Here is a 26248-nt window from a genome sequence, read left to right as displayed (position 1 = left end):
GCTTCTCTGACAACTGCACAAGATTTCATTCCTGTAATGAAGCTTTATCCCATACTACATTGCCCAACTGAATGCCAGTGGCTTCAGTCACATACCTCATAAATGTGTGCTATCTTAATGAGCTATGGCAGAAAGTGTTGTGCTGTCTCAGCAAATGACAGAGGTGGGGGAGACAGATAATTTTTATTCAGCTCTGTTCTCTCATCCCTTTATTCCTTATGATCAGATGTACTGATTTGGGATAAAATCAACTGATGGAAGTCATGAGTCTTCTGGTGACCACTAAAAAGGCTTACCATTTATATGATTATAACAAGATCAAAACAGTGACTACTTTTTGACTTCCTCAGCCAACTAAAGTAATGACTGTATTGAAGGTTATTGACAAAATGTCACTATTTGGAACAGTTTGGAATGATAAAAGGTGATGTTTCATATCATTAGCGATATAGGTTCTCAGCCTATGCCTTGAAAACACAACTTAATGTATTTCATCTTGAGACTGTGTCTATTCCTAGAATTTGAGGCACTCCCCTATCCCTAAGAGTTTTCTCATCAGTAAAATATGCCATCTTTTAGCCAGTTTTCCCTTACAGCTTTTCTGTGAGATCCTGATTTAAATAGATGGGGTATCATTGACGGGATCAAAATAAAGTTATATTGAAGACAAAAACAGTAAAGACTTTGAAAGTATAATCTAGGGCATAGGAAAAGAAGAGACAAGATTTAGGGATGACAAGAACAGTGTTGATAACCTATGTTATGTCACACTCTTGAGAAAGTGTGGAAGAGGGAAGCTTGTACTGGAACACAAGCAGTGAGCTGGGCATTGGGCATAATCCATAGCTTACTTTATTTATTTTTTAACAACTTTGTTGCAGTATAATTGCTTTACAATAGTGTGTTGGTTTCTGCTTTATAACAAAGTGAATCAGCTATACATGTACATAGATCCCAGTATCTCCTCCCTCTTGTGTCTCCCTCCCACCCTCCCTATCCCATCCCTCTAGGTGGTCACAAAGCACCGAGCTGATCTCCCTGTGCTATGTGGCTGCTTCCCACTAGCTATCTGTTTTACATTTGGTAGTATACATAAGTCTATGCCACTCTCTCATTTCGTCCCAGCTTACCCTTCCCCCTCCCCGTGGCCTCAAGTCCATTCTCTACGCCAGCGTCTTTATTCCTGTCCTGCCCATAAGTTCTTCAGAACCATGTTTTGTTTTCTTTTGTTTTTAGATTCCATGTGCCAGCATACAGCATTTGTTTTACTCTTTCTGACTTATTTCACTCTGTGTGACAGTCTGTAGGTCCTTTCACCTCACTACAGATAACTCAATTTTGTTTCTGTTTATGGCTGAGTAATATTCCATTGTATATATGTGCCACATCTTCTTTATCCACTCATCTGTTGATGGACACTTAGGTTGCTTCCATGTCCTGGCTATTGTAAATAGTGCTGTGATGAACATTGTGGTACATGTCTCTTTTTGAATTATGGCTTTCTCAGGGTATATGGCCAGTAGTAGGATTGCTGGGTCATATGGTAGTTCTAGTTTTCGTTTTTTAAGGAACCTCCATGCTGTTCTCCATAGTGGCTGTATCAATTTACATTCCCACCAACAGTGCAAGAGGGTTTGCTTTTCTCCACATCCCCTCCAGCATTTATTGTTTGTAGATTTCCTAATGATGGCCATTCTGACTGGTGTGAGGTGATATCTCTCACTGTAGTTTTGATTTGCATTTCTCTAATAATTAGTGATGTTGAGCATCCTTTCATGTGTTTGTTGGCAATCTGTATATCTTCTTTGGAGAAAGGTCTATTTAGGTCTTCTGCCCATTTTTGGATTGTTTGTTTGTTTGTTTGATATTGATCTGCATGAGCTGCTTGTAAATTTTGGAGATGAATCCTTTGACAGTTGCTTCATTTGCAAATAATTCCTCCCATTCTGAGGGTTCTGTTTTCATCTTACGGTTTCCTTTGCTGTGCAAAAGCTTTTAAGTCTCATCTATTTCTGTTTTTATTTCCATTTCTTTCAGAGGTAGATCAAGGATCTTGCTCTGATTTATGTCATAGAGTGTTCTGCCTATGTTTTCCTCTAAGAGGTTGATAGTGTCCGGCCTTACATTTAGGTCTTTAATCCATTTTGAGTTTATTTTTGTGTATGGTGTTAGGGAGTGTTCTAATTTCATTCTTTTACATGTAGCTGTCCAGTTTTCCCAGCACCACTTATTGAAGAGGCTGTCTTTTCTCCATTGTACATTCTTGCCAAAAATGAGGTGACCATAAGTGTGTGGGTATATCTCTGGGCTTTCTATCCTGTTCCATGGGTCTATATTTCTGTTTCTGTGCCAGTACCATACTGTCTTGATTACTGTAGCTTTGTAGCATACTCTGAAGTCCAGGAGCCAGATTCCTTCAGCTCCATTTTTCTTTCTCAAGATTGCTTTGGCTATTCAGGGTCTTTTGTGTTTCCATACATATTGTGAAACTTTTTGTTCTAGTTCTGTGAAAAATGCCATTGGTAGCCTGATAGGGATTGCACTGAATCTGTAGATTGCTTTGGGCAATATAGTCATTTTCACAATGTTGATTCTTCTAATCCAAGAACATGGTATATCTCTCCACCTGTTTGTATCATCTTTAATTTCTTTCATCAGGGTCTTATAATTTTATACATTACAGGTCTTTTGTCTTCTTTGGTAGGTTTATTCCTAGGTATTTTATTCTTTTTGTTGCAGTGGTAAATGGGAGTTTCCTTAATGTCTCTTTCATATTTTTCATTAGTGTATAGGAAGCAAGAGATTTCTGTGCATTAATTTTGTATCCTGATACTTTACTAAATTCATTGATTAGCTCTAGTAGTTTTCTGGTAGAGTCTTCAGGATTCTCTGTGTATACTGTCATGTCACCTGCAAGCAGTGACAGGTTTACTTCTTCTTTTCCAATTTGGATTCCTTTTCTTTTTCTTCTCTGATTGCTGTGGCTAAAACTTCTAAAACTATGTTGAATAAGAGTGGTGAGAGTGGGCAACCTTGTCTTGTTCCTGATCTTAGTGGAAATGCTTTCAGTTTTTTACCATTGAGGATGATGTTGGCTGTGGATTTGTCATATATGGCCTTTATTATGTTGAGGTGAGTTCCCTCTATGCCTACTTTCTGGAGGGTTTTCATCATAAATGGGTGTTAAATTTTGTTGAAAGCTCTTTCTGCATCTGTTGAGATGATCATATGGTTTTTCTCCTTCAATTTGTTAATGTGGTATATCACACTGATTGATTTGCGTATATTAAAGAATCCTTGCATTCCTGGGATAAACCCCACTAGATCATGGTGTATGATCCTTTTAATGTGCTGTTGGATTCTGTTTGCTTGTATTTTGTTGAGGATTTTTGCATCTATGTTCATCAGTGATATTGGCCTATAGTTTCCTTTCTTTGTGACATCTTTGTCTGGTTTTGGTATCAGGGTGATGGTGGCCTCGTAGAATGAGTTTGGGAGTGTTGGAAGAGTTTGAGAAGGATAGGTCTTGGCTCTTCTCTAAATGTTTGATGGAATTCGCCTGTGAAGCCATCTGGTCCTGGGCTTTTGTTTGTTGGAGGATTTTTCATCACAGTTTCAATTTCAATGCTTGTTATTGGTCTGTTTATATTTTCTGTTTCTTTCTGGTTCAGTCTCAGAAGGTTGTGCTTTTCTAAGAATTTGTCCATTTCTTCCAGGTTGTCCATTTTATTGGCATAGAGTTGCTTGTAGTAATCTCTCATGATCCTTTGTATTTCTGCAGTGTCAGTTGTTAATTTTCCTTTTTCATTTCTAATTCTGTTGATTTGAGTCTTCTCCCTTTTTTTCTTGATGACTCTGGCTAACGATTTATCAGTTTTGTTTATTTTCTCAAAGAACCAGCTATTAGATTTATTGATCTTTGCTATCAACTCCTTCATTTCTTCTTCATTTATTTCTGATCTGATCTTTATGATTTCTTTCTTTCTGCTAACTTTGGGGTTTTCTGTTCTTCTTTCTCTAATTGTTTTATGTGTAAGGTTAGGGTGTTTATTTGAGATGTTTCTTGTTTTTTGAGGTAGGATTGTATTGCTATAAACTTCCCTCTTAGAACTGCTTTTGCTGCATCCCATAGGTTTTGGGTCATTGTGTTTTCATTGTCATTTGTTTCTAGGTATTTTTTGATTTCCTCTTTGATTTCTTCAGGGATCTCTTGGTTATTAAGTAGTGTATGGTTTGGCTTATTTTTTACAGATATTTTTCCTGTAATTGATATCTTCTCACAGCGTTGTAGTCGGAAAAGATACTTGATACGATTTCAATTTTCTTAAATTTACCACGGCTTGATTTGTGACCCAAGATATGACCTATCCTGGAGAATTTTCCATGAGCACTTGAGAAGAAAATGTATTCTGCTGTTCTTGGATGGATTGTCCTATAAATATCAATTAAGTCCATCTTGTTTAGTGTATCATTTAAAGCTTGTATTTCCTTATTGATTTTCAGTTTGGATGATCTGTCCATTGATGAAAGTCATTTGTTAAAGTCCCCTACTCTGATTGTGTTTCTGTCAAATTCCCCTTTTATGGCTGTTAGCATTTGCCTTATGTATTGCGGTGCTCGTGTGTTGGGTGCATAAATATTTACAATTGTTATATCTTCTTCTTGGATCGATCCCTTGATCATTATGTAGTGTCCTTCTTTGTCTCTTGTAATAGTCTTTCTTTTAAGGTCTATTTTGTCTGATAGGAGAATTGCTACTCCAGTGTTCTTTTGGTTTCCATTTGCATGAAATATCTTTTTTCCATCTCCTCACTTTCAGTCTGTATGTGTCCCTAGGTCTGAAGTGGGTCTCTTGTAGACAGCATATATACAGGTCTTGTTTCTGTATCCATTCGGCCAGGCTATATCTTTTGGTTGGAGCATTTAACCATTTACATTTAAGGTAATAATAGATATGTAAGTAAGTTCCTATTACCATTTTCTTATTTGTTTTGGGTTTGTTATTATAGGTCTTTTCCTTCTCTTGTGTTTCCTGACTAGAGAAGTTCCATTAGCATTTGTTGTAAAGCTGGTTTGGTGCTGCTGAATTCTCTTAGCTTTTGCTTGTCTGTAAAGGTTTTAATTTCTCTGTTGAATCTGAATGAGATCGTTGCTGGGTAGAGTAATCTTCTTTGTAGGTTTTTCCCTTTCATCACTTTAACTATGTCCTGCTGCTCCCTTCTAGCTTGCAGAGTTTCTGCTGAAAGATCAGCTGTTAACCTTATGGGGATTCCCTTGTGCGTTATTTGTTGTTTTTCCCTTGCTTTTAATATTTTTTGTTTGTTTTTAATTTTTGATAGTTTGATATGTATGTGTCTTGGTGTGCTTCTCCTTAGATTATCCTGTATGGGACTCTCTGTGCTTCCTGGACTTGATTAACTATTTCCTGTCCCATATTAGGGAAGTTTTCAACTATAGTCTCTTCAACTATTTTCTCAGTCCCTTCCTTTTTCTCTTCTTCTTCTGGGACCCCTGTAATTCTAATGTTGATGCGTTTAATGTTGTCCCAGAGGTCTCTGAGACTGTCCTGAATACTTTTTTTTTTTAAATTCTGCTCTGCAGTAGTTATTTTCACTATTTTATTTTGCAGGTCACTTATCCGTTCTTCTGCCTCAGTTATTCTGCTATTGATTCCTTCTAGAGAATTTTAAATTTCATTTATTGTGTTGTTCATCATTGTCTGTTTGCTCTTTAGTTCTTCTAGGTCCTTTTTAAATGTTTCTTGTATTTTCTCCATTCTATTTCCAAGATTTTGGATCATCTTTACTATCACTATCTGAATTCTTTTTCAGGTAGACTGCCTATTTCCTCTTCATTTATTTGGTCTAGTGGGTTTTTACCTTGCTCCTTCATCTGCTTTGTGTTTTCTTGTCTCCTCATTTTGCTTAACTTACTGTGTTTGGTGTCTCCTTTTCGCAGGCTGCAGGTTTGTAGTTCCTATTGTTTTTGGTGTCAGCCCCCAGTGGCTAGGGTTGGTTCAGTAGGTTGTGTAGGCTTCCTGGTGGAGGGGACTGGTGCCTGTGTTCTGCTGGATGAGGCTGGATCTTGTCTTTCTTGTGGGCAGGTCCATGTCTGGTGGTGTGTTTTAGGATGTCTGTGAACTTATTATGATTTTCGGCAGCCTGTCTGCTAATGGGTGGGGCTGTGTTCCTGTCTTGCTAGTTGTTTGGCATAGGGTGTCCAGCACTGTGGCTTGCTAGTTGTTGAGTGGAGCTGCGTCTTAGCGTTGAGATGGAGATCTGTGCGAGCGATTTTGCCATTTGATTGTACATGGAGCTGGGAGGTCTTTGGTGGTCCAATGTCCTGAACTCAGCTCTCCCACCTCAGAGGCACAGGCCTGACTCCCAGTCAGAGCACCAAGACCCTGTCAGCCACATGGCTCAGAAAAAAAGGGAGAAAAAAAGAATGTTATTAAAAATTAAAATTAAAAAGTAATAAAAATGAAAGAGAGCAGCCAAACCAAAAAAGAAATCCACCAGTGATAACAAGTGTTAAAAACTATACTAAAAAAAAAAGGACAGACAGAACACTGGAACAAATGGTAAAAGCAAAGCTATACAGACAAAATCACACAAAGAAGCATACACATACACAATCACAAAAAGAGAGAAAGGAAAAAAATATATATATTGTTACTCCCAAAGTCCACCACTTCAATTTTGGGATGATTCGTTGTCTCTTCAGGCATTCCACAGATGCAGGGTACATCAAGTTGATTGTGGAGATTTAGTCTGTTGCTCCTGAGGCTGCTGAGAGAACCCCAGCACAGCTCCTGGGGTTCAGCTTTAGATTGGCCCCGCCTCAGTGTGTAGGTTGCCGGAGGGCGTCTGTTCTTCGCTCAGACAGGATGGGGTTAAAGGAACAGCTGATTGGGGGCTCTGGATCACTCAGCCCTTGGGGGAGGGCAGAGGCCGGCATGACATTGCAACAGCCTGAGTGAGGCGTGCTGTGTGTTCTCCTGGGGAAGTTGTCCCTGGATCACGGGACCCTGGCAGTGGCAGGCTGCACAGGCTCCCGGGAGGGATGGTGTAGGAGTGACCTGCGCTTGCACACAGGCTTCTTGGCGTCTGCAGCAGCAGCCTTAGCGTCTCCTGCCCGTCTCCGGTGTCCGTGCTGATAGACGCGGCTCGCGCCCATCTCTGGAGCATGTTTAGGTGGTGCTCTGAATCTCCTCTCCTCGCACACCCCAAAACAATGGTGTCTTGCCTCTTAGGCAGGTCCAGAGTTTTTCCCGGACTCCCTCCTCGCTAGCTGTGGCGCACTTGCCCCCTTCAGGCTGTGTTCACGTTGCCAACCCCAGTCCTCTCCCTGGGATCTGACCTCAGAAGCCCAAGCCTTTGCTCCCACCCGCCCCAGCTAGTGAGTGCTCATCAGCACTGATCCTCTGTGCAGGAATCTTTCTGCTTTGCCCTCTGCACCCCTGTTGCTGTGCTCTCCTGTGTGGCTCCAAAGCTTCCACCCCACCACCCGCCGTCTCTGCCAGTGAAGGGGCTTCCTAGTGTGTGGAAACCTTTCCTCCTTCACAGCTCCCTCCCGCTGGTGCAGGTCCCGTCCCTATCCTTTTGTCTCTGTTTATTCTTTTTTCTTTTGCCCTGCCCAGGTACGTGGGGAGTTTCTTGCCTTTTGGGAGGTCTGAGGTCTTCTGCCAGCGTTCAGTAGGTGTTCTGTAGGAGTTGTTCCACGTGTACATGTATTTCTGATGTATTTGTGGGGAGGAAGGTGATCTCCAAGTCTTACTCCTCTGCCATCTTGAAGGTCTCCTCCATAGCTTACTTTAATCTCTGTAACAGTTATAAAAAGAATAGCTGGTATTGATGGGCATGTGCCTTGAGTGTTACAGATAAGAACTTCCTCTCCAGAGGTGCTCTCCACTAGATGATAAAGTCACCACTCTGGACTAAAAGACCAGGGGCTCTCTGTCTTTTTTACATTTATACTGTAGCCCATTTCTAGTGCAGACATAACACATTAAAGATAGTCAATAAATGTTCTTAAGTGAAAAAATATGTCCTTGGAAGAGATAAGAGTTGGTTATGTGGGATACCAAGGTAAGGCTCAGACTCATTTAAGAGATGTTCAAATACAGTCAAGGCTTATTCACAGCACTGTGTAACACTCCCCAAGACACCTTATTTGTTGATAGCCAACAATTTCTTACAATTCCAAAGGATCATCAAATGATCAAGCCTTTTTGCTTTTAAGTATTTTCTGACCTTAATATATTAAAAACCTATAGGGCTTCCCTGGTGGCTCAGTGGTTGAGAGTCCACCTGCCGATGCAGGGGACACGGGTTCGTGCCCCGGTCCAGGAGGATCCCACGTGCTGTGGAGCGGCTGGGCCCGTGAGCCATGGCCACTGGGCCTGCGCGTCTGGAGCCTGTGCTCTGCAATGGGAGAGGCCACAACAGTGAGAGGCCCATGTACTGCAAAAAACCAAAAAAACAAAAACCTATAAACCTTGACAACAGGAGGGGATTAATACAGATACAAGTCCTATATTTATTTCTACAGGTAGAGTTGCCAGGCAACCATCACATTATAACACACAGGACTGTCATTATGGACCCCTCTTCTCCTGTAACTCCTTTACTGCCAAAATGAAAAGCAATGCAGACAACAATGTCGCTTAAAAGCATCCATCCTCCAGGCACTACTCGATAAAATCTTCTGTTGAAGAAACTGCAGAATACTCTGGAGCTGGCAAAAATGACTCCATGCTTTTATAATAGTCCTTCTCAGTATAGAAAATGCACTTACATTGACAGAAAACTGTGAGTAAAAAGGTAATTCAGAGTATTAAACTTTGAAGAAGTTAGCAATGTAAAGTATTTATCATAAATTAATATAAGACACCAGGGGTCCTAAGTACACAGCAGAATAGGTGCTGTCTTATTCATACTCTGGTTACTGCTCAGCTTTCCTCCATGGTAATTTCATCCATACCATTCACAGGATGACAATTTTATATCGTAAGAGGTCCCTCGGTAGTGGATATTAATATATAATAGAGGGGAACAGCAGGGAGAATTTTTTGGTGTGCTCCTTGCCACTAAGACACACAAACTGCTCCCTTGATGAACATATGGTTATATATTAAAATATTAGTGATGGCACTAGCATTAATAAGAGATATAACAATATAACCATATATTGTATATATTAATAATCCACAGAAAATATTATAGATCCTAAAGAAAAGCTCCCAGGATAAATTGTGTTTATTCTTTCTTGTGGTTTAAAAAACACATAATCTTCAAAAATATGCAATGCTTCCACAATGGGACTTAAAATTATCTGAGGTCAAATATCTGAACTATTATTTTTTTCTAATGAAGAATAAACAATAAGATCTTTATTGTTGTCTCTAGACCATAATAGAATTGCCAGTAAATAAGGGATGAAATAAATGTTTCCAAAATAATAAAAAGCATCAAGCTAGATTAGTGGTTTCTATAGTTCCTTAAATGACACATATTCCACATGAAAACTATTTCAACACGTTTCCTCAAATAAAAATATATCTACATCAGGCAATGAAGAAACACTAATTAGGATCTATCTAATGTAGGGGACTTCTGCATTGTGAGCAAGATCTAACTACAATCCTGTATAAAACTAACATTTAAAAAATCTATTCCTTATTATTCAAGGACTTTGAAATAGTTTGCTAAAAATAGCTTTTCAAATGGGAAAATTCCATTTCAGTTTAGGAGCTCAAAAAGCACTAATTCCAAGGTAGAACTTAAATGGCATATGAAAGGACACATAACAAAATAGTGGTGTAGTCTAGAACAAACCAGGTATATACTTCATTCAAGGCAAACTGTACCTTCAGTAATGAGCTAGAGTGATTGTCATCTTCCTAGAGAGTAATATCTTATTTGTCACAGCAGCTATTTTCTCCTTCTAATTTTTTTAGGTATAATTGACCCTACATTATATTAGTTTCAGATATATACCATAGTGATTCCATATTTGTATATATTGGGAAATGAGCCCCCAAAATAAGTCTAGTTAACATCTGTCACCATACAGTTATAAACTGTTTTTTCCTGTGATGAGAACTTTTAAGATTCTCATGGCAACTTTCAAATATGCAATACAGTATTATTAACTATAGTCATCATGCTATACATTATATCCACATGACTTATTTATGTTACTACAGGAACTCTGTATGTTTTGACCCCCTTCACTCATTCCCCCCACCTCTGGCAACTACCAGTCTCTATATCTAAGAGCTTGGTTTTTGTTATTTTATTGGAGTATAGTTGATTTACAATGTTGTGTTAGTTTCAGGTGAACAACAAAGTGATTCAGTTATACATATATCCATTCTTTTTCAGATTCTTTTCTCATATAGGTTATCAACAGAATATTGAATAGAGTTTCATGTGCTATACAATAGGTCCTTGTTGGTTATCTATCTTATACATAGTAGTGTGTGTGTTAATCCCAAATTCTTGACTTATCCCTCCCCTCCCCCATGTTTCCCCTTTGGTAACCATACATTTGTTTTTGAAGTCTGTGAGTCTGTTTCTGTTTTGTACATAAGTTCATTTGTATCATTTTTTTTTAGATTCTGTATATAAGTGATATCATATGATATTTGTCTTTCTCTATCTGACTTAATTTCACTTGGTGTGATAATCCCTAGGTCCATCCACATTGCTGCAAATGGCACTGTTTCACTCTTTTTTATGGCTGAGTAATATTCCATTGTATATATGTGCCACATCTTCTTTATCCATTCCTCTGTTGATGGACATTAAGGTGCTTTCATGTCTTGGCTCTTGTAAATAGGGCTGCAGGGAACACTGGGGTACATGTATCCTTTCAAACCATGGTTTTCTCCAGATATATGCCCAGGAATGGGATTGCTGGATCATATGGTAACTCTATTTTTAGTTTTTTAAGGAACCACCATTCTGTTCTCCATAGTGGTTATACCAATTTACATTCCCACCAACAGTGTAGGAGGATTCCTGTTTCTCCATTTCTTCTGTTCTTCTGTTCTTCTGTTCTCCTGTTTCTTCATTTATTGTTTGTAGACATTTTGATGATGGCCATTCTGACTGTTGTGAGTTGATACCTCATTATAGTTTTGATTTGCATTTCTCTGTTCGTGATGTTGAGCATCTTTTCCTGTGCTATTTGGCCATCTATATGTCTTCTTTGCAGAAATGTCAATTTGGATCTTCTGCCCATTTTTTGATTGGGTTGTTTGTTTTTTTGACATAGAGCTACGAGCTGTTTGTATACTTAGGAGATTAATCCCTTATCGGTCACTTCATTTGGAAATATTTTCTCACATTCTGTGGGTTGTCTTTTCATTTTATTTATGGTTTTCCTTGCTGAATAGAAGATTTTGAGCTTAATTACATCCATTTGTTTATTTTTGCTTTTATATTCATTACTGTAGGAGGTGGATCAAAAAACAAATATTGCTGCGGTTTATATCAGAGTGTTCTGCCTGTGTTTTCCTCTAAGAGTTTTATAGTTTTTGGTCTCACATTTAGCTCTGGGATCCACTTTTAGTTTATTTTGGGATATGGTGTTAGAGAATTTCTAATTTCATTCTTTTACATGTAACTGTCCAGTTTTCCCAGCACACTTGCTGAAGAGGCTCTCTTTTCTCCATTGTATATTCTTGCCTCCTTCATCAAAGATAAGGTAACCATATGTGCATGGGTTTATGTCTGGGCTTTCTATCCTGTTCCATTGATCTATACTTCTGTTTTTGTGCCAGTACCACACTGTCTTGATTACTGTAGCTTTGTAGTATAGTCTGAAGTCAGGGAGCCCGATTCCTCCAGCTCTGCTTTTCTTTCTCAAGATTGCTTTGGTTATGCGGGGTCTTTTGTGTCTCCATACACATTGTAAAAATTTTTTGTTCTAGTTCTGTGAAAAATGCCATTGGTAATTTGATAGGGATTGCACTGAATCTGTAGATTGCCTTGGGTTGTATAGTTATTTTGACAATATTGATTCTTCCAGTCCAAGAACATGGTGTATATCTCTCCATCTGTTTGTGTCATCTTCGATTTCTTTCATCAGCATCTTATACTTTTTGGAGTACAGGTCTTTTGTCTCCTTAGGTTTATTCCTAGGTATTTTATTCTTTTTGATGTGATGGTAAATGGGATTGTTTCTTTCATTTCATCTTTTGTTGTTAGTGTACAGAAATGCAACAGATTTCTGTGTATTAATTTTGTATCCTACAACTTTACCAAATTGAGCTCTACTAGTTTTCTGGTAGCATATTTAAGATATTATATGTATATTATCATGTCATCTACAAACAATGACAGTTTTACTTTTTTCCAATTTAGATTCCTTTTTCTTCTCTGAATGCCATGGCTAGGACTTCCAAAACTATGTTGAATTAAAGTGACAATAGTGGACATGCTTGTCATGTTCCTGATCTTAGATGGAATGCTTTCAGCATTTCACCATTGAGTATGTTGTTAGCTGTGGGTTTGTCATGTATGGTCTTTATTATGTTGAGGTATGTTCCCTCTATGCCCACTTTCTGCAGTTTTTATCATAAATGGGTGTTGGATTTTGTCAAAAGATTTTTTTGCATTTATTGAGATGATCATTTGGTTTTCAGTTTATTAATATGTATCACACTGACTGATTTGTGGGTACTGAAAAACCCTTGCATCCTTGGGATAAAGCCCACTTGATCATGGTGTATGAGCCTTTTAATGTATTGTTGGATTTGGTTAGCTAGTGTTTCGTTGAGTATTTTGGTGTCTTTGTCATCGTGGATATTGGCCTATAATTTTCTTGTGTGTGGTATATTTGTCTGGTTTTGGTATCAGGGTGATGGTGGCCTCATAGAATGAGCTTCAAGTGTTCCTTATTCTGCAGTTTTTCTGGAATATTTTGAGAAGGATAGGTATTAACTCTTCTCTAAATGTTTGACAGAATTCACCTGTGAAGCCATCTGGTCCTGGACTTTTGTTGGGAGTTTTTAACTCATAGTTTCAATTTCAGTACTTGTGATTGGTCTGTTCATATTTTCTATTTCTTCCTAGTTCAGTCTTAGAAGGTTGTACCTTTCTAAGAATTTGTCCATTTCTTACAGGTTATTCGTTTCATTGGCATAGAGTTACACAGCTCCCTCCCTGGGGTGCAGGCTGCATCCCAACTGCTTTTTCTTTTTCCCTTTGTCCTACCCCGTTACATGGAAGATTTCTTGCCCTTTCAGAAGGCTGAGGTCTTCTGCTGGTGTTATGTGAATTGTTCCACTTGTAGATGTATTTTTAATGTTTTTGTGGGAGAAGGTGAGCTCCACATCCTAGTCCTCTGCCATCTGGATCCTGTCCTGCTGTTACTGTTACTTTAGCATAATGCCTTCAAGGACCATCCATATTGTTACAAATGGCACATTTCCTTCTTTTATGGATTAATAGTATTGCATTACATATATATATATATATATATATATATATATACACACACCACATCTTCTTTGTCTCTTCATCTATTGATGGACACTTAGGTTGTTTCCATGTCTTGGCAATTGTAAATAATGTTGCAATGAACATGGAAGTGCATATATCTTTTCAAGTTAGTGTTTTCAGTTTTTGGATAAATACCCAGAAGTGGAATTGCTGGGCCATATAATAGTTCTATTTTTAATTTTTTAAGGAACCTCCATACTGTTTCTCATAGTGGCTGCACCAATTTATATTACCACCAACAGTGCACAAAGGTTTGTTCCCTTTTCTCCACATCCTCACCAACACTTATTATTTCCTGGTTTTTAATAATAATAGCCATTCTCACAGGTGTGAGCTGATAGCTCACTGTGGTCCTGGGGGCATAGGAGGGAGGCCAGGGAGATCAGGAGAGGCAGGCAGGAGGGGCCCTCTGGGAGGAGCAGAGGGCGATTGTCCCACCCACTCAGGCCTAGGGAGCCTGCTGAGCTTGCAGGCCAGTCCCCTGCCTTCCGAAGTCCTCTCCAGGCCATTTGGGTCATTGGGGGCATAGGAGGGAGGCCAGGGAGATCAGGAGGGGCCCTCTGGAACCAGAGGAGCAGGAGAGGATAGGAGGGTGTTTGCCCCTGCCCACTCGAGCCCAGGAAGCCTGCTGGGCTCCCAGGTGAGGTCCCCTGCCCTCTGAGAGAGACAAGGTGTGGAGGGCACACCTGGGCCCCTTCTGTTCTGTTGAGCCTGAATCCCATCCCCCACAGTCCCCAGGGCCTTTTCCAGCCCTGTGGGTCCTAAGCATAGGCCCTGCCCAAATGTCACCTTTGCTTACGCCCTGCCCTCCACAGCCAGGGCCTTCTCCCCCTTTTTAAATTTTTTTTTCTTTTCCATCCTCCTCTTTTTTACTATTGTGGTAGTGGTGTCCCTTCTGGTTGTTGATTCATCTATATTTTTATATTCTAACATATCTGTTAGTTTCCTAGTCTAATTTTACTTTACTTTCTACTTTGTTATTCTTTTCTTTTTTTGCCTCCCCACGCAGCTTGCGGGATCTTGGTTCATGACCTGGGGGGTCAGGCCGAAGCTCCTGCGGTGGGAGCTCCAAGTCTGAACTGCTGACTAACAGAGAACCTCAGACACCAGGGAATGTTCACTGGAGTGAGGTCTCATGGAGGTCCTCATCTCAGCACCAAGACCCAGCTCTACCCAACAGCCTACAAACTCCAGTGTTGGAAGCCTCAGGCCAAACAACCAGTAAGGTAAGACAGGAACACAATCCCACTCATAAAAAAATGAGACAGCAAAAAAATATGTCACAGGGCTTCCCTGGTGGCGCAGTGGTTGAGAGTCCGCCTGCCGATGCAGGGGACACGGGTTCGTGCCCTGGTCCAGGAAGATCCCACATGCCGCGGAGCGGCTGGGCCCGTGAGCCATGGCCGCTGAGCCTGCGCGTCCGGAGCCTGTGCTCCGCAATGGGAGAGGCCACAACAGTGAGAGGCCCGCGTACTGCAAAAAAAAAAAAAAAAAATATGTCACAGATGAAGGAGCAAGGTAAAAACCTAGAAGACCAAATAAATGAGGAAACAAACAGGCAATCTACCTGGAAAAGAATTCAGAGTAATAACCGTAAAGATGATCCAGAATCTCAGAAATAAAATGGAGGCATGGATTGAGAAAATACAAGAAATGTTTGTTTAATAAACAAACAGAGATGAACAACACAACAACTGAAATGAAAAATACACCAGAAGGAATCAATAACAGAATAACTGAGGCAGAAGAATGAATAAGTGAGCTGGAGGACAAAATGGTGAAAATAACTGACAAGGAGCAGAATAAAGAAAGAGTGAAAAGAATTGAAGACAATCTCAGAGACCTCTGGGACAACACTAAGCACACCAACATTTGAATTATAGGGGTACCAGAAGAAGAAGAGAAAAAGAAAGCGTCTGAGAAAATAGTTGAAGAGATTGTAGTGGAAAACTTCTCTAATGTGGGAAAGAGAATAGTCACCAAAGTCCAGGAAGCACAGAGAGTCCTATACAGGATAAACTCTAGGAAAAACACACCAAGACACGTATTAAACTAACAAACAAAAATTAAATTCAAAGAAAAAAATGAAAAGCAGCAAGGGAAAAACAAAAAATAACATACAAAGGACTCCCCATAAGTTTATCAGCTGATTTTTCAGCAGAAACTCTTCAGGCCAGAAGGGAGTAGCAGGATATATACTTAAAGTGATGAACCAAGATTCCTCTACCCAGCAAGGATCTCATTCAGATTTGATGGAGAAATCAAAAGCTTTTCAGAAAAGCAAAAGCTAAGAGAATTCAGCACCACCAAACCAGCTTTACAACACCACCAAACCAGCTTTACAACAAATGCTAAAGAAACCTCTCTAGGCAGGAAACACAAGAGAAGAAAAAGACCCACAAAAACAAACCCCAAACAAGAAAATGGTAATAGGAACATACATACTGATATGAACCTTAAATATAAATGGATTAAATGCCCCAACCAAAAGACACAGACTGGCTGAATGGATACAAAAACAAGACCCATATATATGTTGTCTACAAGAGACCCCCTTCAGACCTAGGGACACATACAGACAAAGTGAGGGGATGGAAAAAGATATTGCATGCAAATGGAAATCAAAAGAAAGCTGGAGTACCAATACTCGTATCAGATAAAATAGACTTTAAAATAAGGACTGTTACAAGAGATAAGGAGGGACACGACATGATCAAAGGATCAATCCAAGAAGAAGATACAACAATTATAAATGTTTTTGCACCCAACATAGGAGCACCTCAATACATAAGTAAGTCAAGTGCTAACAACCATGAAAGGAGAAATCGACAGTAACACAATAATAGCAGGGGACTTTAACACCCCACTTACACCAATGGATAGATCATCCAAACAGAAAATAAAAAAGGAAACAAGCTTTGAATGACACCATAGACCACCTAATAGCAGGGGACTTTAACACCCCACTTACACCAATGGATAGATCATCCAAACAGAAAATAAAAAAGGAAACACAAGCTTTGAATGACACCATAGACCACCTAGAATTAATTTATATTTATAGAACATTCCACCCGAAAATGGAAGAATACACCTTCTTCTCAAGTGCACACGGAACATTCTCCAGGATACATCACATCTTGGGTCACAAATCAAGCCTCGGAAAATTTAAGAAAATTGAAATCGTATCAAGTATCTTTTCTGACCACAACACTATGAGATTGGAAATCATTACAGGAAAAAAACTGTAAAAAACACAAATACATGGAGGCTAAACAGTGTGCTACTAAATAACAAAGAGAGCACTGAAGAAATCAAAAAATACCTAGAAACAAATGACAATGAAAACACAATGACCCAAAACCTATGGGATGCCGCAGAAGCAGTTCTAAGACAGAAGTTTATAGCAATTCAGTCTCTCCTCAAGAAACAAGAAAAATCTCAAACAATCTAACCCTACACTTAAAACAACTACAGAAAGAACAAAGAAAACCCAAAGTCAGTAGAAGGAAAGAAATCATAAAGATCAGAGCAGAAATAAATGAAATAGAAACAAAGAAAATAATAACAAAGATCAATAAAACTAAAAGCTGGTTTTTTGAGAAGATAAACAAAATTGATGAACCCTTAGCCAGACTCATCAAGAAAAAAAGGGAGAGGATGCAAATCAATAAAGTTAGAAGTGAACAAGGAGAAATCACAACTGACACTGCAGAAATACAAGGGATTATAAGAGACTAGTACAAACAACTATATGCCAATAAAATGGACAACCACCAAGAAATGGACAAATTCCTGGAAAGGTACAATTTTCCAAGACTGAACCAGGAAGAAATAGAGAATATGAACAGACCGATCACAAGTAATGAAATTGAAACTGTGATTAAAAATCTTCCAACAAACAAAAGCCCAAGACTAAATGGCTTCACTGGTGAATTCTATCAAACATTTAGAGAAGAGCTAACACCGATCCTTCTCAAACTCTTTGAGAAAACTGCAGAGGGAGAGACACTCCCAAATTCATTCTACGAAGCCACCATCACCCTGGTACCAAAGCCAGAAAAGATATCACAAAAAAAGAAAATTATAGACCAATATCACTGATGAACATAGATGCAAGAATCCTCAACAAAATACTAGCAAACAGAACCCAACAGCACATTAAAAGGATCATACACCATGATCAAGTGGGATTTATCCCAGGATGCAAGAATTCTTCAATATATGCAAATAAATCAGTGTGATACGCCACATTAATGAATCAAGGAATAAAAACCATATGATCCTCTGAACGGATGCAGAAAAAGCTTTTGACAAAATTCGACACCAATTTATCATAAAAACTCTTCAGAAAATGGGCATAGAGGGAACCTACCTCAACATAATAAAGGCTATATATGACAAACCCACAGCCAACATCATTTTCAATGGTGAAAAACTGAAACCATTTCCTCTAAGATCAGGAACAAGACAAAGATGTCCACTCTTGCCACTCTCATTCAACATAGTTTAGGCAGTCCTATGCACCACAATCAGAGAAGAAAAGGAATACAAATTGGAAAAGAAGTAAAACTGTCACTGTTTGCAGATGACATGATATTATACATAGAAAACCCTAAAGATGCCACCAGAAAACTACTAGAACTAATCAATGAATTTGGTAAGGTTGCAGGATACAAAGTTAATGCACAGAAACCTCTGGCATTCCTATACACCAACAACAAAATATCAGAAAGAGAAATTAAGGAAACAATCCATTTACCATCGCAACGAAAAGAATAAGATACCTAGGAATAAACTGGCTAAGGAGGCGAAAGACTTGTACTCAGAAAACTATAAAACACTGATGAAAGAAATCAAAGATGACATAAACAGATGCAGGAATATACCATGTTCTTGGATTGGAAGAATGAATATTGTGAAAATGGCTATACTACCCAAAGCAATCAACAGATTCAGTGCAATCCTTATCAAACTACCAATGGCATTCTTCACAGAATTAGAACAAAACAATTTTTGGAGGGCTTCCCTGGTGGCGCAGTGGTTGAGAGTCTGCCTGCCAATGCAGGGGACACAGGTTCGTGCCCCGGTCCGGGAAGATCCCACATGCCGCGGAGCAGCTGGGCCCATGAGCCATGGCCACTGAGCCTGCGCGTCCAGAGCCTGTGCTCCGCAACGGGAGAAGCCACAACAGTGAGAGGCCCACGTACCGCATAAACAAAACAATACAAAATGTTTAGAAACACAAAAGACCCTGAATAGCCCAAGCAATCTTGAGAAGAACAACTGACTTGGAAGAATCAGGCTCCCTGAGTTCCAACTATATCACAAAGCTACAGTAATCGAGACAGTATAGTACTGGCACAAAAACAGAAGTATAGACCAGTGGTACAGGATAGAATGCCCAGAGATTAGCCCACACACATATGGTCACCTAATGTATAACAAAGGAGGCAAGAACATACAATGGAGAAAAGACCGCCTCTTCAATAAGTGGTGCTGCGAAAACTGTACATCTACATGGAAAAGAATGAAATTAGAACACTACCTAACACCATACACAAAAATAAACTCAAAATGGATTAAAGAGTTAAATGTAAGACCAGACACTGTAAAACTCTTAGAGGAAAACATAGGCAGAACACTCTATGACATAAATCACAGCAAGATCCTTTTTGACCCACCTCCTAGAGATACAAAACAAAAGTAAACAAATGGGACCTAATGAAACTTAAAAGCTTTTGCACAGCAAAGGAAACCATAAACAAGACAAAAAGACAACCCTCAGAATGGGAGAAAATATTTGCAAATGAAACAACAGACAAAGGATTAATCTCCAAAATATACAAACAGCTCATGGAGCTCAATATCAAAAAAACAAACAATCCAATTAAACAATGGGCAGAAGACCTAAATAGACATTTCACCAAAGAAGACATACAGATGGCCAAGAGGCACATGAAAAGCTGCTCAACATCACTAAGTATTAGAGAAATGCAAATCAAAACTACAATGAGGTATCCCCTCATGCTGGTCAGAATGGCCATTTTCAAAAAATCTAGACACAATAAATGCTGGAAAGGGTGTGGTGAAAAGGGAACCCTCCTGCACTGTTGGTGGGAATGTAAATTGATACAACCACTATGGAAAACAGTATGGAGGTTCCTTAAAAAAACTAAAAATAGAATTACCATATGACCCAGCAATCCCACTACTGGGCATATACCCTGAGAAAACCATAATTCAAAAAGAGACATGCACCACAATGTTCATTGCAGCACTATTTAGAATAGCCAGGACATGGAACCAACCTAAGTGTCCATCAACAGATGAATGGATAAAGAAGATGTGGCACATATATACAATGGAATATTACTCAGCCATAAAAAGAAACAAAATTGTGTTATTTGTAGTGAGGCAGTTGGACCTGGAGTCTGTCATACAGAGTGAAGCAAGTCAGAAAGAGAAAAATACCATATGCTAACGCATATATATGGAATCTAAAAAAAAAAAAACATGGTACTGATGAACCTAGTTGCAGGGCAGGAATAAACAGGTAGACATAGAGAATGGACTTGAGGACACAGGGTGGGAGGGGGAAGCTGGGGCAAAGTGAGAGTAGCATCGACATATATACACTGCCATATCTAAAACAGTTAGCTAGTGGGAAGCAGCGGCATAGCACAGGGAGATCAGCTCAGTGCTTTGCAATGACCTAGAGGGGTGGGATAGGGAGGGTGGGAGGGAGGCTCAAGAGGGAAGGGATATGGGGACATGCAGATTCACTTTGGTGTACAACAGAAACTAACACAGTATTGTGAAGTTATACTCCAATAAAGAGCTATTAAAATAAATAAACTACAAGGATATATTGTACAGCAGAAGGAATATAGCCAATATTTTATAACTATAAATAGAGTATAAGGTTTAAAAATTGTGACTCAGTTGTATACCTGAAATTTATATAATATTTTAAATCAGTTATACCTCAATAAAAATATTTTTTTAAATCCTAGCTGACCTGCCAAAATATGTAACCTGAATCTAATCGTGAGGAAACATCAGAGAAACCCAAGTTGAGGGATATTCTACAAAATAACTAGCCTGTTCTCTCTAAAAATGTCGAGTTCTTTTATACACACAGACATCTTCTCCACTCCAAAGTAAAGTCTGAGCAACTATTCTTGATTCCAGGAGATCACAGAGATATGAGACCTGATTGAATCCTGGACCATGAAGGACCGTGAACTATAGATTAGAAAATAGTGTTGTGTTTTAAAGTTCCTGAAATTTGATAATTACACCCCTAATTATGTAAGAAAATGTTCTCATTCTCAGGAAATACATACTGACATATTTAGGGATAAATGGTCTTAATGTCTACAAATTATTTTCCAGTGTTTTTCGGAATATGTATATAAAAGTATTGATCTATACGTGTGTATGTATATATACATTTACAGAGAGAAAGTAGAGAAATCAAATGTTCATAATTGGTGGATTCTGAAGGATATACCTGTGGAACTCCACTTACCCATAAACACTCAAATTTAACCTTACCTTTCTTTTAATGTATCAATAGAGCATACTATGTTTCAGATACTTTATATCCAATTATCATTTTATCCTTATAACAGCTCTTTGAAAACCTTTTGTCATTAGCTCCTAGTGAAAGCCCAGAGGACTGAGGTAAGTCCTGAAGCATGGGTCTATTTGTCTCCGCTGTGCAAGTTTTTAAGCCTGATGCTGTCTTCCTGCCCTGGACAATGTTTGATGCTCTTTCTTCCATGCTTCCATGCTTCCATAGCAGTTTACACAGACCTCTTCTATTGTATTTATCTTGTGATACTGTCATTACGTTTTTAAATATGTGCATCTTACTTTTGCTTACCTTCAACCTAACACGAAGTCTGACGCATGGTAGGCATCCAATAATAAACAAATCAAGGAAGGAATATGTGCACACCACTCCAGGACATGCACTGAAGTGCACCCTGGAGTGGATGGTAGATACATAATCATCTACAATTGCTCTGTCAATATGACATCTACTCACTACATGTAGTTGTTGAGCACTTGAAATGTGGCTAGTCCACATTGAGATGTGCTGTAAGTATATATGCACATATTTATTATGAAGCATTATTAAGAAAAAATGGAGAATATCTCATTAATATTTTTTCACATTGCTTCCCCACTGAAATAATACTTTGGATGTATTGGTTTAAATAAAATATATGATTAAAATAAATTTTCGTTTCTTTTTACTTTTTTTTAAATTGTGGTGACCGTAAATTTAAAACTACACATGGAGCTCACATTATATTTCTTTTGGTAGTGCTGGTCTACACAGATGAGCAACCTACTTTAATGATTCTGATTATTCTTCAAGAGCAGCAAATAATTCTTGCCTTCTTCATCCCTTTTGAAAACTAAGAGTAAGGTCTACTGGGGGAGTGTTCTTGAACTTTAATGTACATATAAATCACCAGCAGACAGATTCTGATTACTAGGTCTGGGGCAGGCCTGTGAGTCTGCATTTCTAACAAGCTCCCAGGTGGTGCTGCTACTGGCCCAGGACCACACTGAGTAGAGCGTGACTGAAGCCAGCCAGGCTTTCATTTGATGCAGGCACTGGCATATAAATATTTCATTAACCTAAGGAAAGTCAATATATTAGGAAGTCTAATTGCTGAGAACCACCTCTGGTTACATCAGTTAGTCATAAGAATGTGATTTCCCCAGATCTACAATATGAGTTACCACACTATTAATAAAACGCTTGCAAAAGTAAGAAGCAAACCTTTCTATTAAGGTGATACAGAATTATGCTAGTCCTTTTCTCAAAACACACACAGCATCTTAACAACCCCAGCTGTCCCTCAGGGGACATTATAGGACATCAGCGGGACTTAAAGATGGCCCCAAATCCTGGTGTTACGGATGCACTTTAGAAATTAGAGATGGACAGAAAATAAGACTATCTTTCTCCTATATGCCTAGAATGCCATTTAAATATTTCTGTATCTCCATATGTTTTTCTGTTTGTTTGTTCTGCGGTACGCGGGCCTCTCCCTGCTGTGGCCTCTCCCGTTGCGGAGCACAGGCTCCGGACGCGCAGGCTCAGCGGCCATGGCTCACGGGCCCAGCCGCTCCACGGCATGTGGGATCTTCCGGGATCTTCCCGGACCGGGGCACGAACCTGTGTCCCCTGCATTGGCAGGCGGACTCTCAACCACTGCGCCACCAGGGAAGCCCTCCGTATGTATTTTTAATGAAAAGCATCTCTTGTCCTATCCATTTCTAGGTAATAACACCCACAAGTTACTGTGGACCAAGAACTATGTTGTAAAACACGTCAAGCAGCAGCCACAGCTGGAGCGATAACAATAAAGTTCCCTAAGCTGTCAGACACCAAACCAGATATGTCAAGACGCTAAGGTGGTGAAGGGGAACTTGTGATGCACCCTAAGGAAAGAGGAATTCTCTGTAGTGTAGTGCTGAAGATACAACCATTTCCAAGAGGAAACTTTAATAATAGGGAATATTTTTGCGGACTTATTAATAATACTAGTCTTACCTTTCATCACACTGTGTTGGATTGACTCACCCTGTAAAGTAAGGAATATTCTCATTTTGTAGATGAGGAGACAACATATTAGATGGCAACCAAGACTTGAATCCAGGGCTTGAAAATTCTAAGTTCCATTCCATTTCCATCACCACCACAGGAACCTTTGGCAAAAAGCAAAAGAAACAAGTTGGAGCATGAGGCCACCTCAGTTAAGGTCTAGTGCCAGCTCTAGGCAGGAGGTGGTCTGGCATCCTCTAAGCTTTACCAAGATCTTTGAATTACCTCTTCCTCTTTTAACCTTCAGAAACACTCCCCTCAAGGAAATATCTGATAAACACATTCATGCTAAACAAGGAATGTTGTTGCTAAATCTTAGGTAGCAGCTAACTGGATGGGGGCAAGGAAATCAGCAGAGGAGGCATCCTGAACGTCAACCTGGAATCCTGTCCCCTGAGGCAATGTAAGGCAAGCCCTGCCTAATTCATTCAGACACCCAAGAACTTCTACCATGATTTACCAACATAAAGAAAAAAATTTTTTTACAGTAGTCATAAAGATAAACTCACAGACAGATGATCTAAACATGGATTTGAGATGAGCCTACACTGACTATCCATTTTGCTTCTTTGGGTATTTTTCTGTTCCATATTAGTATTTATTAATGAGCAGAGCTTAGAGAAAACACATGTTTAGTGAAGGTTGATGCCTTTTTTTTTTTCCTCAGCTCATGATAGGTAAGATGATAAATTGTAGATGAGGACTGCTAGGAGGCAGAAAAAACAAGTGGATGTTACCATAGAAAATTAGTGGACCAAGCAGATTTTCATCCAAGTACTAAGTTCTTCAAACTAGTTATAAATAAAGGAACATCAATTGAGGTGGTTTTTCCTGAGACAGTCAAAACAATATGCTGAACCCAGGAAGATTTCATCTGTAATTGATTAAGATTCTTATCTACTTAAGAGACCTGCTTTTCTGTGTCTGGCTTTTGCTGGCCCCTTCAGTGTTGTTGTCACATTGGTCAAAAAGGAACTTCTCTTTATTACGGGAGCACTATAATTTAGCAATAAGAAAGCAGCATATGGGGCTTCCCTGGTGGCACAGTGGTTGAGCGTCCGCCGGCCGATGCAGGGGACACAGGTTTGTGCCACGGTCTGGGAGGATCCCACATGCCGCAGAGTGGCTGGGCCCGTGAGCCATGGCCGCTGGGCCTGCGCATCCGGAGCCTGTGCTCCGCAATGGGAGAGGCCACAGCAGTGAGAGGCCCGTGTACCGCAAAAAAAAAAAAAAAAAAAAAAAAAGAAAGAAAGCAGCATATGGCAAGAGATCACCTATCACATGAGTCAGCGTGACAAACTTACTTAAACACAGATGAGATTCCAAATCATGGCACGCACATCTTCTTAAGCAGTGTCAATGTGGCTCTTTGGTCTGCATTTATGGGGAACATGATTCTGTCTCTGTCCTAAAGTGAAACTCGATTCAGTGGAGCCCCTGGAATGCACAGAAGAGATGCCACAAGTGAAATAGATGTTTGCATCAGTTGCAAAAAGATTGAGTTTTAAGTAGGAAGCAATGGAGACAATACTTTAAGTTAATGAACCTTGTCCTCCAGGTCAAGTTGTTCTGTCAACATTCAGAAAAGAAACTCCATTCTAGTGGTATAATTTCTCATTTTCCAAAAAATACCTCCTCAAATTCCTGATTATCCCCTGGTGGGGTTCTTACCTTGCAGAACAGTTTTAGGTTTCAAAATTGTGCCACCCATAAATTGATAACTACCTAGCGGATTTGGAAATCCCCTTCCCCTGTCCACCCTCAAAACTCTTCCTGGCTACTGGTGAAAAATACAGCTTGAAAGTCAACTGAATAAGCAGTAGGGTAAAAGGCAGATAGCATTAAAAAAATCCCTATATATTTATCACCCAAATTAAAGGCCTATGGCAAGGACACAAAAACAGAAAAAGCAGAGTTGACCATAAATGAACATAAATGTGTAATTTGACTGCATCATCAAGTTCTGACTCAACATCAAACCTTTTCCTGGGGAACATGCTGGGGCATTCTTCTCTCAAATGAGGTAGAGAGATGTTAATACAACCGTGAAGCTCTTAGTTGTGGTAGCTATCATGTTGATCTTGTTTTCCTATCAGAGAGCTTACCTAGCTATAAGAAGTGAATGACTGGGGAAGGAATCAATATGGTATAGGAGTAGGACATGGAGCTCACCTCCTCCCACATATACATCAAAAATATATCTACAAGTGGACCGATTCACACAGAGCATCTACTGAACACTGGCAGAAGACCTCAGCCTTCCAAAAGGGCAAGAAAACTTCCACATAACCAGGTAGGACAAAAAAAAAGAAAGGAATTGGGAAGGGACTTGTGCCCCATGGAGGGAGCTCTGAAGGAAGAAACACTCCCACACTCTGGGAAATCCCCTCACCAGTGGGGAGACCAGCCTGGATGGAGGGGAAGCTTTGGAGCCTCAGAGGAGATCACAGCAACCAGTTTGTGGAAGGCAAAACAGACAGTGACTTGCACAGATGATACTGCTGCACTGTGCTCTCCAGCCTAAGATGCTCGTCCACTGGTGCAGGAGGGGGCTGGGAGCTAGGGCACAGGCTTCAGAGGTCAGACCCAGGGAGAGAACCGGGATTGGCTGTGCAGAGACAGCCTGAAGAGGCTGGAGTGTGGCAACAGAGGGTGCACTTGGAATAAGCCTGAGCCCGCCAGAAAGGCAAGGTGCCATTGTTGTGGGGTACACGAGGAGAGGGACGGGACTGCCATAAGGAGCTTCTTTCCCTATGCTCATACTCTTAGGCAACAGGACACCACCTACAGAAGCTGAACTCTAGATGCAGGCATGAGCTGCTGCCCCAATCGTAGGTTCCACAGGTGGGCACAGGACACTGTCATTGCCAAGAGACCTGAAAGCAGGCCCCAGTCGCTGCCTCAGCTGTCCCAGGAGTGTGTGGGCCACCACCACTGATGTAGGACACGCGAGCAAGTGTTGTCCCCACTGTCCCAGGGGCGTGTGGGCTGACAGGGGACCCATGAGCAAGAACCAAGTGCTGCCCCCCATTGTCCCAGGAGTAAGGGGCCTGCTGCTGCCTCTGGGAGACCCATGAGTGGGCACCAGTTGCTGCATACCCCATCC

General features: G+C 40.0%; 1 long non-coding RNA gene across 1 annotated transcript in view; it reads left to right on the top strand.

The window, feature by feature from the left end:
- LOC132518210 (uncharacterized) overlaps nt 1–21662 on the top strand; it is a 29719-nt gene extending 8057 nt beyond the window's left edge. The window contains exons 2-3 of the long non-coding RNA XR_009539881.1: nt 14521–14737; nt 21174–21662. This is a non-coding gene — a long non-coding RNA (uncharacterized LOC132518210). The remainder of the gene's footprint in view (nt 1–14520; nt 14738–21173) is intronic.
- The last annotated feature ends 4586 nt before the right edge of the window (nt 21663–26248 follow it).

Source organism: Lagenorhynchus albirostris, chromosome 3, assembly GCF_949774975.1.
Source record: "Lagenorhynchus albirostris chromosome 3, mLagAlb1.1, whole genome shotgun sequence".
NCBI lineage: Eukaryota > Metazoa > Chordata > Mammalia > Artiodactyla > Delphinidae > Lagenorhynchus > Lagenorhynchus albirostris.
Note: the sequence above shows the minus strand (reverse complement) of the source record. Positions and strands in the feature narration are given on the sequence as shown.